The sequence below is a fragment of the Triturus cristatus genome, chromosome 10 (genome assembly GCF_964204655.1).
Source record: "Triturus cristatus chromosome 10, aTriCri1.1, whole genome shotgun sequence".
Taxonomy (NCBI): Eukaryota; Metazoa; Chordata; class Amphibia; order Caudata; family Salamandridae; genus Triturus; species Triturus cristatus.
Genome location: NC_140593.1, coordinates 1,089,085,845 through 1,089,101,650, shown reverse-complemented (window position 1 = coordinate 1,089,101,650; position 15,806 = coordinate 1,089,085,845). Strand labels below are relative to the sequence as shown.

The following is a 15,806-nucleotide window of genomic DNA, read 5'->3' as shown; positions in this document are numbered from 1 at the left end:
GCATCTGTGTACCCATGACGTGGACACAGGGGACAGCCCGCCCGTAAAAACCAAGTCTTACCGGCTGTCCGACAAGGTCAAGTCCAGCATCCAGGGTGAGGTGGCCAAGATGTTGGAGCTGGGGGTGATTGAGCCCTCCAGCAGCCCTTGGGCTAGTCCGGTGGTGTTGGTGCCGAAAGCAGCCCCACTGGGCACCACGCCGGACCTTCGATTCTGTGTGGACTACCGTGGCTTGAACTCTGTGACCAAGACGGATGCTCACCCGATCCCTAGGGCGGATGAGCTGATTGACCGGCTGGGAGCAGCTCGGTATCTAAGTACCATCGATCTAACGCCCGGATACTGGCAGATTGCCATGGCCGATGGAGCAAAGGAGAAGACTGCATTCTCCACCCCCGAGGGCCACTTTCAATTTCGGGTGATGCCCTTCGGGCTCAAGAATGCTCCGGCCACTTTCCAGCGGTTGGTCAACCAGGTGCTTTCTGGCCTCGAGGCCTTCTCAGCTGCCTACCTGGACGACATAGCTGTCTTCAGCAGCAGCTGGGAGGACAATCTGGAGCACCTCCAGGAGGTGCTACAGGCTCTACAACGGGCTGGCCTAACCATCAAGGCTAGCAAGTGCCAGATTGGACAGGGATCTATTGTCTACCTGGGACACCTGGTGGGCGGGGGTAAGGTGCAACCCCTCCAGGCTACAATTGAGACCATCTTGACCTGGGAGCCCCCCAAAACCCAAACGGAGGTCCGGCCTTTCCTCGGCCTCACGGGTTACTACCGCCGGTTTGTTAAGGGGTACGGAACTATCGTGGCCCCTCTGACTGAGTTGACATCTAAAAAGCAACCCCGTAGAGTCATATGGACGGCTGCCTGCCAAGAGGCCTTTGAGACCCTGAAGCATGCGTTGTGCACCGCTCCGGTGCTTCGGACTCCAGATTTTAATAAGGAATTCATCGTGCAGACAGACGCCTCTGAGCATGGCATTGGAGCTGTGCTCTCTCAATTGAATGAGGAAGGCCAAGACCAGCCAGTGGCCTTTATTTCCCGAAGACTACTCCCCCGGGAACAGCGGTTGAGTACCATAGAACACGAAGCTTTCGCCGTGGTTTGGGCCCTGAAGAAGCTGAGGCCATATCTTTTTGGCTCTCACTTCCTTATTCAGACCGACCCCTTCGCTGGCTGATGCAAATGAGAGGCGAAAACCCCAAATTGTTGAGGTGGTCCATTTCCCTCCAGGGGATGGACTTTCGGGTGGAACATCGACCCGGAGTAGACCACGCCATGCCAACGCTGACGGTCTCTCCCGGTTCTTCCGCCTTAGTGAAGAGAACTCCCTAGAGGCTGGGTAGCTCTCCCCACTTTCAGCTGGGGGGGACGCATGTTGGACCTGTCAGCCCTAGGGTGGTCTACCCGTTTTTTTTGCCCTTGTTGCCTCCTTTTTTTCTGCCATCTTTTTGTTGGCCCTAGGTCTCTGGGCGCCTTACCACTGCTTAACAGTGCTGAGGTGCAGGTGCTCTCTCCTAACAACATGGCTGCCACAGGCCCCTGCTACTGCGGAGTGGCCATTGCATATACACACTAGTGGTTAGGAGCAGTCTGGGACAGTCTGATACAGTATCTTTTTCCATCCCGCCTTTTTGTCCCATAGACTATTATGTGGAAGCTCCTGGAACCTTCCAGCCCTGGGAGGGATCATGCTTTGCCGCCTTTGCAGGAGGGTCACCTGACCCGGGGGTATAAGAGGAACGGAGGGAAACCTGACTAGTCAGTTGGGGCACCACTGGACCTGGGGGAACCTCTGCCGGAGCATAGGCGGTTGGGCCCAGGGGAGAAGCCTACACTACTGGGACTGACTGAGTCTAGGCCCTGCTCTACCCAAGTTAGATGAGGGACTCTGCCTGCCTGCTGATCTTGCCTGGTGAGGGGGCAACCCAGGGGACCATCTCCAGTGTGCTGCAGGGACCCACCCTGCCTCTGATACCTGCCAACTCAACACCCTTTCTCCCCCCAATAAGCCTGCCAGGGGAGCCTACCATCTACCTTCCCCCTTCAGAAAAGCGCTGACCTGGACTGCCGCTGTGGGCCTTCTACAATCTGCAGGTAAAGCACTGTGCACTGGGCGCTGAGTCTGCTAGGTGCTGTGTGCCCTCAAGGCACCGCCGCTGCCCCGGGTACCTGTGATCCGGTGTCGGGCCCCTGGAGAGCGCTGAGCTAGCGCGCGTGCCCTCGGCGCCGAGGAATCGAGCGCGGACTGCCACGATCACTGCCGCTGCACCGGGCACCTGCAAACACTCACTGTGGGGCTGCACGATCACCGCCGCGGCGCTAGCGCCGCTTAAGGAGTGAATCCCCGATCTGACGTCACCCGGCACCCCTGAGAGTGAGGACGAGCTCTCCCGTCACCGCTGCGGCCCCCATAGCCTGGCAAGGGCCGCCGCGGTACTACAGAAGGCCGCACTAGGCCCGGGCCGTGCGGGCGCGCGTTGCCCAGCAACCAGAGCGCCGGTGGTGTCATCGGCCGTGCCCCCACTCAGCGGTAACCTGATTGGCACCCGGGAGCCCGGAACCCTTCGAGAACCGGCATGGCGGGGCCGGAGCCCCGAGGAGGTCTCTGCCGGCCGGAAGAGTGCTCTGCCCCCCCCAGGCGAGACCCGAATGAGGAGAGGAGCGGGCCGTCTGGGGTTAGGGGCGTGAGGTGCTCGCTAGCGCCGGTGTGCTCTGGAACTGCCCCCCAGGCCTACCGGATTGACTGGTGAGTGCGGAAGAAGCTGGGGCTGGGTCCACGCCCCGTTACCCCTGCCACAAGCGACCATTGTCGAGGGAGGGGGCTGCCCAACCTGCCTAAGACTCTGCCTGCAGTGCCTACAGATTGAGGGGGGGATCAGGGTGCTTCACAACTGCCCAGAGTCTGCCCCCCTGCACAGGGACTGCCGCAGGAGTTGAGCCCCTCCGCCCAAAGCGTCACCCTTGCTGAAGGGGCTCAACCGTGTTATCGCCTGTATGGATGTCCTGTAATGTCTAATGCCTTGATTAGCTCCCCCCAAGGGAATGTTTTAATGTGTTATTCGTGTCTTAATGCTCTTACCTGCATTTACAACTGTTTTGCCGTAATTAATATTATGTTGTCCTGCATTTCAATGACCCATTTACGGGTGTGAATTAATTGTCGGCCCCAAGGCACTGCTGTATGTAGCGGTCTGGACTAGATGAAATTACTTGAATGAATTGATGGTTATCCTAAAATTGCCTTTGTTTATCCCGAAATGAATTTATGCACTATGTCTCATCTTAGATAAAGAAACTTGTTTTTACCAAACTACCTATGTGGTGTCCTTCATTGTGTGCGCATGGCTGGGTCCGTGTGGGTGAGTGCTGCACTAGTGCTTTACACATTGCCTTCGGGTGCCTTCCTACCTCGCGCCAAGCTACCGTGTCGGAATTGGTGACCCCAGTTCTTACAGTGGTCTACAAATACTGCCCCATTTGGGCCTCAGACTTAAAGTAGCTGCACTTATTCGCGTCCTTACTGTTGCAATGGTTGAATTGAATAAAATGTTGGGAGCCATCAGCAAAGATTGTGATGTCAAGGAACGGCAATGTCGACTTACTTATATTGCTGGTAAATTTGAGGTAGTGATCCTGAGTGTTCAGTCATGTCAGAAAATCCTGGATCTACTTCTGTTTAATAGCTTCCACCCACGCGTCAAATGTTAGAAAATTTGCGCCCAAAATGCTTAGCATGACTAACAAGACTTGAACTTGTAAGAAATATATATTTCTGAAAGGTCTTGGCAACAGGTGCACTAGGCTAGCCCACTATTTTATTTGGTTAGCTTAGTAACAGAAGCATTAGCAACAACAATCAAAGACAGAAAATGCTGAGAATCTTTTCATGGAAGAGGGAATTGCTTTTTTCTTTTGACCAGCAGACTATGACATGTTTTCCATCTAAAATGGTCTGGGAGTGTACAGGAGCTTAGTAACACCAGAGCATCCTTTTCTGCCTTTTTCCATTTATTTTACCCACTTTGCAGTTTCATCCATGGGAAGTGAATGTAAGTGGGTAATGTAAGTACAAATTGCCAGGTTCCTCTTTGCCTGCGAAGCCAGAAAGGGGTCCTGTGCTAACTGCAGAATGAAAGGCAGAGGTGTGGACACCCAGCTCAGACATGCTTACACATGCAGATTCAAAGGCCCCAGACACGCTGATAGTTTGAGAGGCTCGCAATCACCGTGAAGCATCTTATTCAAATATATGCAGATCTCTGACACCACAAGTTACGATTGTGCAATATTTAAAAATAAATATGTACTATTTGCATATTGAAAAGAGAATCACTTCAAATGTGTCCTTTCCTCTTTTTTAGGTTTCCCCTGTACAGCACTTTCCCTGTGTTTGGGAAATCTCTTGTGAAGAAAAAAAAATCTTAAAAGGGGCTTAGAGCCAGCCCATTAGCTACCCTTACTTAGTATTGGTTGGCTCACAGGCTACTGTTCTTATCTTGCTTCTGATTGGTCGGCACCTCCCCTTCGCCTCTGGCTTCCTACTGGGCTTCAGGCTTCATTCCTGCTGTGGAGCATGGACCAAATACTGCTCCTTGTGGCCAGTCCTTCCACTGGCCACAGGCTCCTTCAGCTGCTCTTTTTTCTTTTTAGCACGCCCGTGCAGTCCTTCTCTTTAATCCACTCACCCCACCACCTTTGTTTCCCACTGTCCTTCCTCAACCAGAAGATATTAGAGCGCATTACGAGAGCACCAGTTATTTTACACAAGGACACATTCATTTTTATTTCACCTAGAAGGAGATAAAGTCATTTGCCAGGAATTATAGGATTTTGAGAGAATGCCGAGACTCGAACCTGGGTCTCCAGTTTGCTGCTCTGGCTTTGACGCCACATCCTCTACCCAGAGGTGAGAGTTGCTTGCCACCATGCCAAGCCCCTCACCCTGCGCTGTTTTCTGCTGCAATGCCATGGGTTCTAGGGCCATATAGACGCAGGCAGTAGGGTTGAAAAGAGAGCAAACAGTATTTGCTCCTATCTTAGCATTAGCACTTAGTATGAGCTAGAGGTTTTATATCCATGGTAAATGTCCATGCAAAGCATTAACATAAGCAAAGTGGGCGCAAACACATTAAGTGTGTTTTTCAGGCAGGGGGAGATTAAGTGATTTGCCCAGAATGACAGATTTTTGAGCCGACGCCGAGACTCGAACCAGGGACCCAAGTAGGCAGCACCACACCCTCTCCCCAGAGCAGAGGAGAGGGTTACTTGCCACCCCTAACCTCCCATACTGTTTTAAGGCATATTGCACAGTGACATGGATTACTGTGCAACATGTCTGAAAGTAAATAAAAACAAAGCACTATTACACAGTTAAAGCTGCCCGCAACCAATGAGCTGCTGTGCAACATCTTTGAAAACATTAGCAAAACCAATTATCTTGCACCAATGCTGGCCGCGTAAAAGCGCTTTATTTTTATGTGCTTTGCGCCATGTTGTAAAGCAGCCCGCACTGCTGTGCAAAATCTTTAAAAACCATTGACAACGCCAATGGGTCTTGCATAGGAGAAACGTATTGGCTTTGCCAATGCTTGGTATTTCATATAAACCTCGTTGTTGTTTGATTTCCTAAATCTTTTTAAATGCTTACACAGAAAATATATTTTTGCTTAATCTGTCTAGTAATGAGTTTTGCAGTATTACCAAGTCCATTTGCTGCTGCCGCTCCCAGAGCTTTCCCATTATGAGGTATTGGGGAAAGTATGACCATAACATACCCTCACCAGAGCAGAAAAAATAGTGGGAGGCTAGCATGTCTCTCTGGTAATTCCATATTACAATGATGCACTTCATTCCTTTAAACATAGTGAAGTATTTTTCTTCTTCAGAATTTGTGCGGTCCCCATCCTCAGCCTTCATAGGCCCCGGAAATCCCGTCTCCTGGAGCTTCTGTTTGTAATAGGTGGGTGCCGCGGTACCCACCCGGAGGATCCACCAACCAACACGTTTGGGGTTGTGGGCGGAGTCCCAGGGCCCTCGCGGCCCCAGCAGGCTCCCCGCGTGGTGTCGGAGCTGGCATTGCTCCCACCCAGGGGGAGCAGCTGCTTATTGCATGCTCCTTCAGGGTGGGAGGAACATGTGTTATGATTCCCTGGCCGCAAGTGTACGGACAGGGAAACATAACACAAGTCTGCTCCTAGCCGGTGGGAGCATTTTTAAATCTCCCGCCTTCTGGGAGAAGACTTAGGAGCACATGCATCAAGCATTTTACCAGTCGCAAACGGGCTGATTCTGCGAATCGGCCCATTAATGGGCGACTGGAAAAATGCCTTTTTCGATGCATGTACCTTTTTGCAGTCGTAAAATAGGTAATCGCAATTTTTTGCACTTACCTAAATTGCAAATGCACTTAGTGAATCACAATTTGCGATTTCCTATTTGAGATGCATGTAGCATTTCCTAAATGCGATTGTGCATTTAGGAAACGCTAATTACCATCAACTTCAAGTCGATGGTAATTTGTGCATGCATTGGAAAATGCAAAAAAAAAAGCATTTTTTCAATGCGCTATGTAGCGCAAACACATGTGTGTGCTACACATGTGCATACTTACCTTTTTTGGGGGTGCCTCAGGGGGGCCTTAGGCCCCCCCAGGCACCCTTGGGTTTGCATTCGCAAATTGCGATTACCAATTTGGTATTCGCAAACTGTGAATGCATTCCTATTCATTCCTATGGGAAATTTGCGATTCGCTATTAGGGAATGTTAAGAATTTGCAAGATTAATTGCAAAGCCTTCATGCATAGGCATTTGCGAATACCAAATAGCGAATCTTAAAATTTGGTAATCACAAATAATTACCTTGATGCACGTGCCCCCTTAGGGCCTAATTATGAGTTTGCCAGACTAATGGACCGCCAAACCTACTGCGTAGGTGTGGTACAGGCTGTCCCACCACCGTATTACGACTTTGACGGTTGGACCTCCACTGGATTGGGATCCCTCAGCAGCGGCACAGCAGTCTGAGGCCGTAATATGCTGGTGGTGCCATTGGGGCACCACCAAGCATATTATGAGTTTCTTCACCTACATGGTTTTCATGGTGGTGAGCCCGCCATGAAAAGTGTGGCGGTGAGGAAACTAAGGGGGGGCCCTATATATTGCCTTTGGGCCATGGGGTACATGCAGGTGGGTGCAAATTGTGCCCCCCTGTATGCATGGACCCCAGCTCTTGCATGGCATGGACTTCACAATCCATGCCATGCAGGAACACGCTTTGGTGGTCCCACAGCGGTGCCTTTGTAAACCTCTGCAGTGAGCCTTACAAAGGCACCATCGTGGGACTGCCAAAGCAGGTCTGCCTGCTGGATTTTAACTCGTAATCCAGCGGGTGGTCAACGGGCGGCTTTGGCCATGTGGGAGAGGGGCGCTGGCATGGTGGCATGCTGCCACACCTTCAAGGTTGTAATCAGGCCCATAGTGTTTGCTCCCATTTGGCAGGAGATTTAAAAATCATTCCACCAGATGGGAGCAAACGCATGCTCCCTGGATGCGGTAGTGTGTGCAGGGAAACTACTGTGTCCCAAGGGTGGGCTCCCTGGGACATAGCATGTGGGCCAGCTCCGGTGAGGGGGTCTCTGGGGCCATTAAGGGCTCAGGAAGGGGTGGCTGCATGACCTTCCTCCCTTTTAATTTATGTTATGGCCCTGGAGCATGGGGTCCCCAGGACCTTTTAAAGGCTTGAAGAGGGGGGCCGTTTTGCCACTTTGCCTTTTTTTACATTTTGGCCCAGGAAATGAGGTCCCCAGGGCCTAAGTTAGCTCAGGGAGGGGTTCTGCATGGCCCCCTCCCATTAAAAAACAAATCGGCCCCAGGGGATGGGGTCCCTGAGGCCTTCACAGGCTTGGGGAGGGGGCCGCATGACACCCTCACCTTAATTAAATATACCTGGCCCTGGCGGAAGGGTCCCCAGGGCTCTAAATGGGCTGGGGAAGTTTCCCTACTGATTCCCGCTTCTCATATATTTAATATACAATGGTGGGCTGCCATTTTGGGTATTATTTTCATGCTCCTGCTGGACTACAGCAGGATCTTAACATGAATTGACATTTCTTTTAAATTGTGGCTCCAGGGAGCTCTCACTGGCCCCCTCCAGCCCCCCACCAGGCCTAAGGGGGCATGGTATCCCTACCCTATATATTATTTGTTTTTGTTACTTCAGGGCAGGGGACTACGTCCCCCAGTTCTGTACTGGCTGCCAGCAACATTTTTCTCATGTTTCTGGCAGCTAATCAGAATGCTCGCTTCTGTGTGAGCGAAGTGGCCCAGAGGAAAAATAATCTCCCTGGGCCAATCAAAATGCTCTATTTTTTTTAAGTGGGTTTGAGGTACTCTTGCGAGAATTCCTCGAACCCAACCATCCATATTTACAAATATTTTTTAACCTTTATTTCTCAAAAACGTTGAATGGATTTACACCAAATACAAAAATCACAATTGGGGGACCAAGTTCTAGCTTCCTTGGTGTAATTCTGTTTCGCAGTTTTTGCGGTAGTGCTTCTTTGAGAAGACTGTGGAAAATGCATGGGGAGTTTGCATTTTGGGACCAGCTTTTTCTCACTTCCTGCTTGATGGATCTCCAAGCAACTTTCCATGCACAAACTAGACAAACAACCCCCACTTTTTTGGAAAGATTTGTGATGGTTCGTCAAACGGTGCCAAAGTTGTTAGCAACACAAAAAACGCATTTCCTATGGAAACGCTGACCTAACTATAACTACCCAGTGTTATATATGCTACAATTGCTAGTGAGCGCTATTGTACCTTCCGGGTAGCCACTGTATGTCAGTCAATGCTCTCAATGTACCTCTTGTCTTTTCCTATATGCCAGGCAATGCTGTAGAGTGCCCTAATTATACCCATATGGTAGTCAAAGCCCATAATGATATTCCAGTGCTGCACACACCAGCCGATGCCACGCTGTGCCCTTGTTTCCCCTATCTGACAGTAAGTGACCCTGATGTTCCTCTCTTTTCCACTTATCCCTTAGAGAGCCATCCTTCTCAAGCATGGGGGGAGCTGGAGATTGCAGGACTAATTGCAACACATGCATGTGGGTGTGGGGAAGGCAGGGGGGCAACAGCTCAAAATGAATTCTGCTAAGGCAGACCAAATAGCGAATCTTAAAATTTGGTAATCACAAATAATTACCTTGATGCACGTGCCCCCTTAGGGCCTAATTATGAGTTTGCCAGACTAATGGACCGCCAAACCTACTGCGTAGGTGTGGTACAGGCTGTCCCACCACCGTATTACGACTTTGACGGTTGGACCTCCACTGGATTGGGATCCCTCAGCAGCGGCACAGCAGTCTGAGGCCGTAATATGCTGGTGGTGCCATTGGGGCACCACCAAGCATATTATGAGTTTCTTCACCTACATGGTTTTCATGGTGGTGAGCCCGCCATGAAAAGTGTGGCGGTGAGGAAACTAAGGGGGGCCCTATATATTGCCTTTGGGCCATGGGGTACATGCAGGTGGGTGCAAATTGTGCCCCCCTGTATGCATGGACCCCAGCTCTTGCATGGCATGGACTTCACAATCCATGCCATGCAGGAACACGCTTTGGTGGTCCCACAGCGGTGCCTTTGTAAACCTCTGCAGTGAGCCTTACAAAGGCACCATCGTGGGACTGCCAAAGCAGGTCTGCCTGCTGGATTTTAACTCGTAATCCAGCGGGTGGTCAACGGGCGGCTTTGGCCATGTGGGAGAGGGGCGCTGGCATGGTGGCATGCTGCCACACCTTCAAGGTTGTAATCAGGCCCATAGTGTTTGCTCCCATTTGGCAGGAGATTTAAAAATCATTCCACCAGATGGGAGCAAACGCATGCTCCCTGGATGCGGTAGTGTGTGCAGGGAAACTACTGTGTCCCAAGGGTGGGCTCCCTGGGACATAGCATGTGGGCCAGCTCCGGTGAGGGGGTCTCTGGGGCCATTAAGGGCTCAGGAAGGGGTGGCTGCATGACCTTCCTCCCTTTTAATTTATGTTATGGCCCTGGAGCATGGGGTCCCCAGGACCTTTTAAAGGCTTGAAGAGGGGGGCCGTTTTGCCACTTTGCCTTTTTTTACATTTTGGCCCAGGAAATGAGGTCCCCAGGGCCTAAGTTAGCTCAGGGAGGGGTTCTGCATGGCCCCCTCCCATTAAAAAACAAATCGGCCCCAGGGGATGGGGTCCCTGAGGCCTTCACAGGCTTGGGGAGGGGGCCGCATGACACCCTCACCTTAATTAAATATACCTGGCCCTGGCGGAAGGGTCCCCAGGGCTCTAAATGGGCTGGGGAAGTTTCCCTACTGATTCCCGCTTCTCATATATTTAATATACAATGGTGGGCTGCCATTTTGGGTATTATTTTCATGCTCCTGCTGGACTACAGCAGGATCTTAACATGAATTGACATTTCTTTTAAATTGTGGCTCCAGGGAGCTCTCACTGGCCCCCTCCAGCCCCCCACCAGGCCTAAGGGGGCATGGTATCCCTACCCTATATATTATTTGTTTTTGTTACTTCAGGGCAGGGGACTACGTCCCCCAGTTCTGTACTGGCTGCCAGCAACATTTTTCTCATGTTTCTGGCAGCTAATCAGAATGCTCGCTTCTGTGTGAGCGAAGTGGCCCAGAGGAAAAATAATCTCCCTGGGCCAATCAAAATGCTCTATTTTTTTTAAGTGGGTTTGAGGTACTCTTGCGAGAATTCCTCGAACCCAACCATCCATATTTACAAATATTTTTTAACCTTTATTTCTCAAAAACGTTGAATGGATTTACACCAAATACAAAAATCACAATTGGGGGACCAAGTTCTAGCTTCCTTGGTGTAATTCTGTTTCGCAGTTTTTGCGGTAGTGCTTCTTTGAGAAGACTGTTGAAAATGCATGGGGAGTTTGCATTTTGGGACCAGCTTTTTCTCACTTCCTGCTTGATGGATCTCCAAGCAACTTTCCATGCACAAACTAGACAAACAACCCCCACTTTTTTGGAAAGATTTGTGATGGTTCGTCAAACGGTGCCAAAGTTGTTAGCAACACAAAAAACGCATTTCCTATGGAAACGCTGACCTAACTATAACTACCCAGTGTTATATATGCTACAATTGCTAGTGAGCGCTATTGTACCTTCCGGGTAGCCACTGTATGTCAGTCAATGCTCTCAATGTACCTCTTGTCTTTTCCTATATGCCAGGCAATGCTGTAGAGTGCCCTAATTATACCCATATGGTAGTCAAAGCCCATAATGATATTCCAGTGCTGCACACACCAGCCGATGCCACGCTGTGCCCTTGTTTCCCCTATCTGACAGTAAGTGACCCTGATGTTCCTCTCTTTTCCACTTATCCCTTAGAGAGCCATCCTTCTCAAGCATGGGGGGAGCTGGAGATTGCAGGACTAATTGCAACACATGCATGTGGGTGTGGGGAAGGCAGGGGGGCAACAGCTCAAAATGAATTCTGCTAAGACAGATATCAGAGTCATGGGTGGTGCAGACATAAAATACCTCTGTCACTTCACTTTCTGGCCCGCTCACATGGATACACGTCCCACTCTGGCATATATGGTCTTTAGATTTAAGAACAATCTGTCCCCAAGGTCCAAGTGAAAATGGTCTCCTCGCCTTGTGTTTTTTCACTCTGGTGCTCTGCCCAAGACACTTTCTTAGCTAGACGGTGATGGACGTGCCTCAGTGTGGGCAGCTCCTACTTCGTTTATGGGATTAATAAAACCTAAATTTCTGGGCTTCACATTAAACAAACTGAGCAGAATTGGGCTTCCCACTTGGTTCAATGCTCGCTGGTGGGCTCATGCCTCGCCCTCGCTGGCCGGCCGTCATTTGCCTCCCACTGGACCAGTGGTCCGCTTTAAGGTACTATGTACGGTATAGTATGTATTCTATGTATAAATTGTGTATAAGATCTATAACAGTGAGAGGTATTTCTTTCAATGTGTGCAGTTTGATTTATACTGATTTGTCACTATCGCTACTTTTGTGATCGGGTCCCATTTGTAGTAGATTCACTTGTTTCTAGAAAAATTTCTTATATAGCGCCAAGCTGGTTTACTGTGTGAGTAGTAGAATTTGCAAGACCGCAGTATTACACAGTAATTATTTAACTCTTGAAAAATAACTGTGCACAAATTGGTGTCTAACATATATAACTAGAGAATGGAATGTTCACATGTAAGTCTGGGTTGCAGACCCTTTATCTAGAAAATCTGGGGTTTGATCATGCACTTCAATCCACCAATCCACCAAAATGCCAGGGGTAGCACGGGTGACATTGCATGCCATCTGACCTTCACTTTCACACACAAACACCTGTTTCACATACACACACATTCACACTTACACATACACTGTCAAATAAACACTGTCACCTGCAAGCACACACACAACATAAATGTATGCTTTAAATCTTTTTATTGAAATTTATCAACAAACAACATGTCCGACATCTCAAGATATAGAGCATAGCAAGGGCAGCGTAAGCCCTAAGTGGCTGAAATACAAAAGCCAAGAAGTCTGAGCGTATGAGTGAGATACCAAAACATGAAAATAAACTTTCAGCAACTCTCCCATCACTGCTTCTTATTACGACTGGAAATTTCCTTGGTAGAAACATAGGAATGACCCTACTGAATGCCGTAACAATAAATTTAATAATAATTAAGTCTCCCGGTCTCCCATTTTTATTGATTTTCACATGTAAATAAAGACAGAACACTATAGGCTTGATTTAGTGCTTTGCAGACAGAGTACTAGGCAGAAATGTGATGGAGTGCCTTGTTCACCAAACTCTTAGTCATCCCACCCTATTTTGAGTCAGGAGGATCACCAGATTTCCATCGGTGCTGCCCCTATTGACTCCATTGCCAGAATGCTTACTCCGAAGCATAACAGAGTACTGGTCATCAGAGTAAGGGCATCACCCCACCCACCTTACTTCAGGGCTGGCGTCTGATGCCGCTTTTTAGGTCTCGCCTGACCCAGCGCATGCGCTGGTCTGGCAAGACTTATTGAGAGGGCTCCAAAAAGTGCTACCAGGCCAGCCTAGAGCTACAGTGCATGTGCACGGGGGCACGCGCCGCGCTTTACCGCGATTACTTTCACTTTCGGGGCCGAACGGCCGCTTTGATGTTTGCATAGCCAATAGGTCTCACTTTTGGGACCTTATAGGTATTTAGTTAAACACTTATATGGTCCCAAATGCGAGACCTATTGGCTATGCCAATGCTTGTTTCAGTCTGTCACCCCCCCCCCCCCCCCCCCCCCCCCGAGAAAATATGGCAGTGGCGAACAGAAAAATAAAAATAATGATCCCAAAACCAAGTAAAAAACTCCCTGGATATGGGAGTCATTAGTTATTTGTTTTCCCAAAGTAAACTATTAGGCAAAAAGTTTCGACCAGTGTCGATCTCTTAATATTGCGGTCGTCTGTCCGTCAGGGTGGCAAACATGATGTCCTCCTCCACCCTGATGGACAGAGTAGATAACATCAAAGTATAAACCAGGCCCTGTACTTTTTGTCTATAAATATTTATAAAACAGGAAAAAAAAAAAAATTGGTAGTTTTATTAAGTTGACTCTGAGTGCTATCAGTCAAGACAGTCAGGCCACAACCTGTGCAGATTGTTATCTTCTGAAGTAAAAATGGGAAGGGATTTCTTTAACCCCTTGCATGCCCGCCCCTTTCCCCGCCCAGTGCCGCGCCTTCCATTAGCGGGCGGAGTTCATGACGAGCTGGACTCGTCATGGGCACAGCGCCACCGCAGCCCATGACGAGTCCAGCTCGTCATGGGCACTGAAGGGGTTAAATAACTGTAAATGTGCACATATGTGTGCAGCATAAAGCTAACATTTCTTATGTCTCGGCTGTTGCAACATAAAAGACTGCTCACAGTATTACAACATGTCAAGTTTTCCAGGGTGAGTGCACTACTGACAATAAAAGAAATTTTGGAAAAACACGTATTGCCACTTTATTCTTTCAGAATTGAAATTAAATGTAAGATATACAAAAAAAATATGGATGTATACGGATGGAAATGTTAAAAAATAAATACTATAAAACTGGGAGAAAAAACAACAATTAGCCAATCACTGTAGAATAGGCCGAGCTCAACAATAACTACAACTGGTTCCTAACCTAAATTTGAATTTGTAGAAAGATTATCTTGTGCCTGCACCATCTCGTTCACTCAATCTTAACTTTTCAGCACCATATTTTAGCATTCCTGCCACACCCTTCTACAAGAGCACCCACGATCCATTCTATTGCACACACATTTGGTTTAAGATGTAGTTTAAGTATACTCTTCTCTACAAACTTGCATAGAACATAATATTTGGATGACTATATAGGGCCATATGCATGAACACATTTTCCCATAGACACAGAATGGGCAAAACCCTTTGATGCATCTGGCCCTATGGACCTTAATTCTGCTCTCTACTGTGGACCTCCTGCCAAGTTCACTCTGTTTTCTTATGCAAATATATCTGCCCCTTTATAAAGTGCTTTACTACTATATTAGGTCTGGCAGGCAATATACAAAATGCTAATAATTAAATAAAAACATAAGCAAAATGGGCTGTCAAACGAACAACCAAACTACGAAATGGAGTTGAGACACTTAAAGACACATTTGACATTTTGCAAACCATTTCCACCAACGTCAGAATCAGCCCCTCAGACTGAATCACACTTATTGATGGATCGAGCAGCCTTTCTGCTCATCAGTTGTTTTCAATATTTGTCACTCACCTCAGTCTTGTAGATTTATCTTAATGTTGGATTAAAATATGTACATGCTTGAGCGCTGTGCGAAGATGGCGTAGATGCTGAAGAGAGCTGATCTTTGCAACTTGTGTGCCCCCCAGCAATCAGAAGACCCAATCCTCTGAAGAATTTGGCTTTCTCAATGAGAATTTGAAGTGAGTCACTTCTTAAAAGTCTTGCTCTACAAAATCAGATAATAACACAGAGATAACACCACTACCCAATGAGGCTGTGTCTTAAGGCTGACACAACAGGAACCTGTTCAACCACTTTTGGGACTAATTGTGAAATGGGGCTAAACAATATCTACTTGTAAATCAATTCTGAAGAACTGAAGCAATAACAATTTCAAACAATTCATGAGCTAAGAATAAAGATGACTGAAGAAAAATGTGGCAAGCAATGAAAATGAATTGATAATAAAGGTTATGTTTAGTACTTTATTTCACTAAGTTACTAAAATACCGCGAGGCATGACAGCATTTTCTTTTTTATTTCAAACAAGTGTATGTACATAAATATTAAATATAGCTTTGGGATAGTATGTTTAGATTTTTGAGACCAGAATGTATTTTCCTGGAAATCATTTGTTTTTCAGGAAATGTTTTTCCCACATTTTGGAAATTCTGTGACATGGAGGAGGATTAGCCTGGGGTCACCAGGATGGTGGCCTCCATTTTGGATTTTTGAGTACTCGAGACAGTAGTAACAAGGTTATTAGGCCACTAACATGACAGATGATATGTTTTTCTTCCAAAGTGAATCTTTGCATGCGCATGCTGCCCTTTTTCACCCACCTTATGTTTTTTGTCGCAGTGATCCCTTTGGTGGGCTTGGTAGCAGGGCACGCTACAGCACTTTTGAAAGACAATCGACGCCATCTTAAGTTTGTTCCACCTCCTCAAATGTGTATTAGGCGGTTCACTAAAAGCCTGCAGCGATAAAGAAGGGTCACTAAAAGTCCTTGTTATAGAAG

General features: G+C 48.0%; 1 protein-coding gene across 1 annotated transcript in view; it reads right to left on the bottom strand.

Moving 5' to 3' along the window:
- The window catches only part of LOC146796614 (interleukin-9 receptor-like), a 113,300-nt gene extending 98,357 nt beyond the window's left edge, over nt 1–14,943 (bottom strand). The window contains exon 1 of the mRNA XM_085630219.1: nt 14,816–14,943. The gene's annotated coding sequence lies outside the window, so the exon portion shown is untranslated. The remainder of the gene's footprint in view (nt 1–14,815) is intronic.
- Between the last annotated feature and the right edge of the window lie 863 nt (nt 14,944–15,806).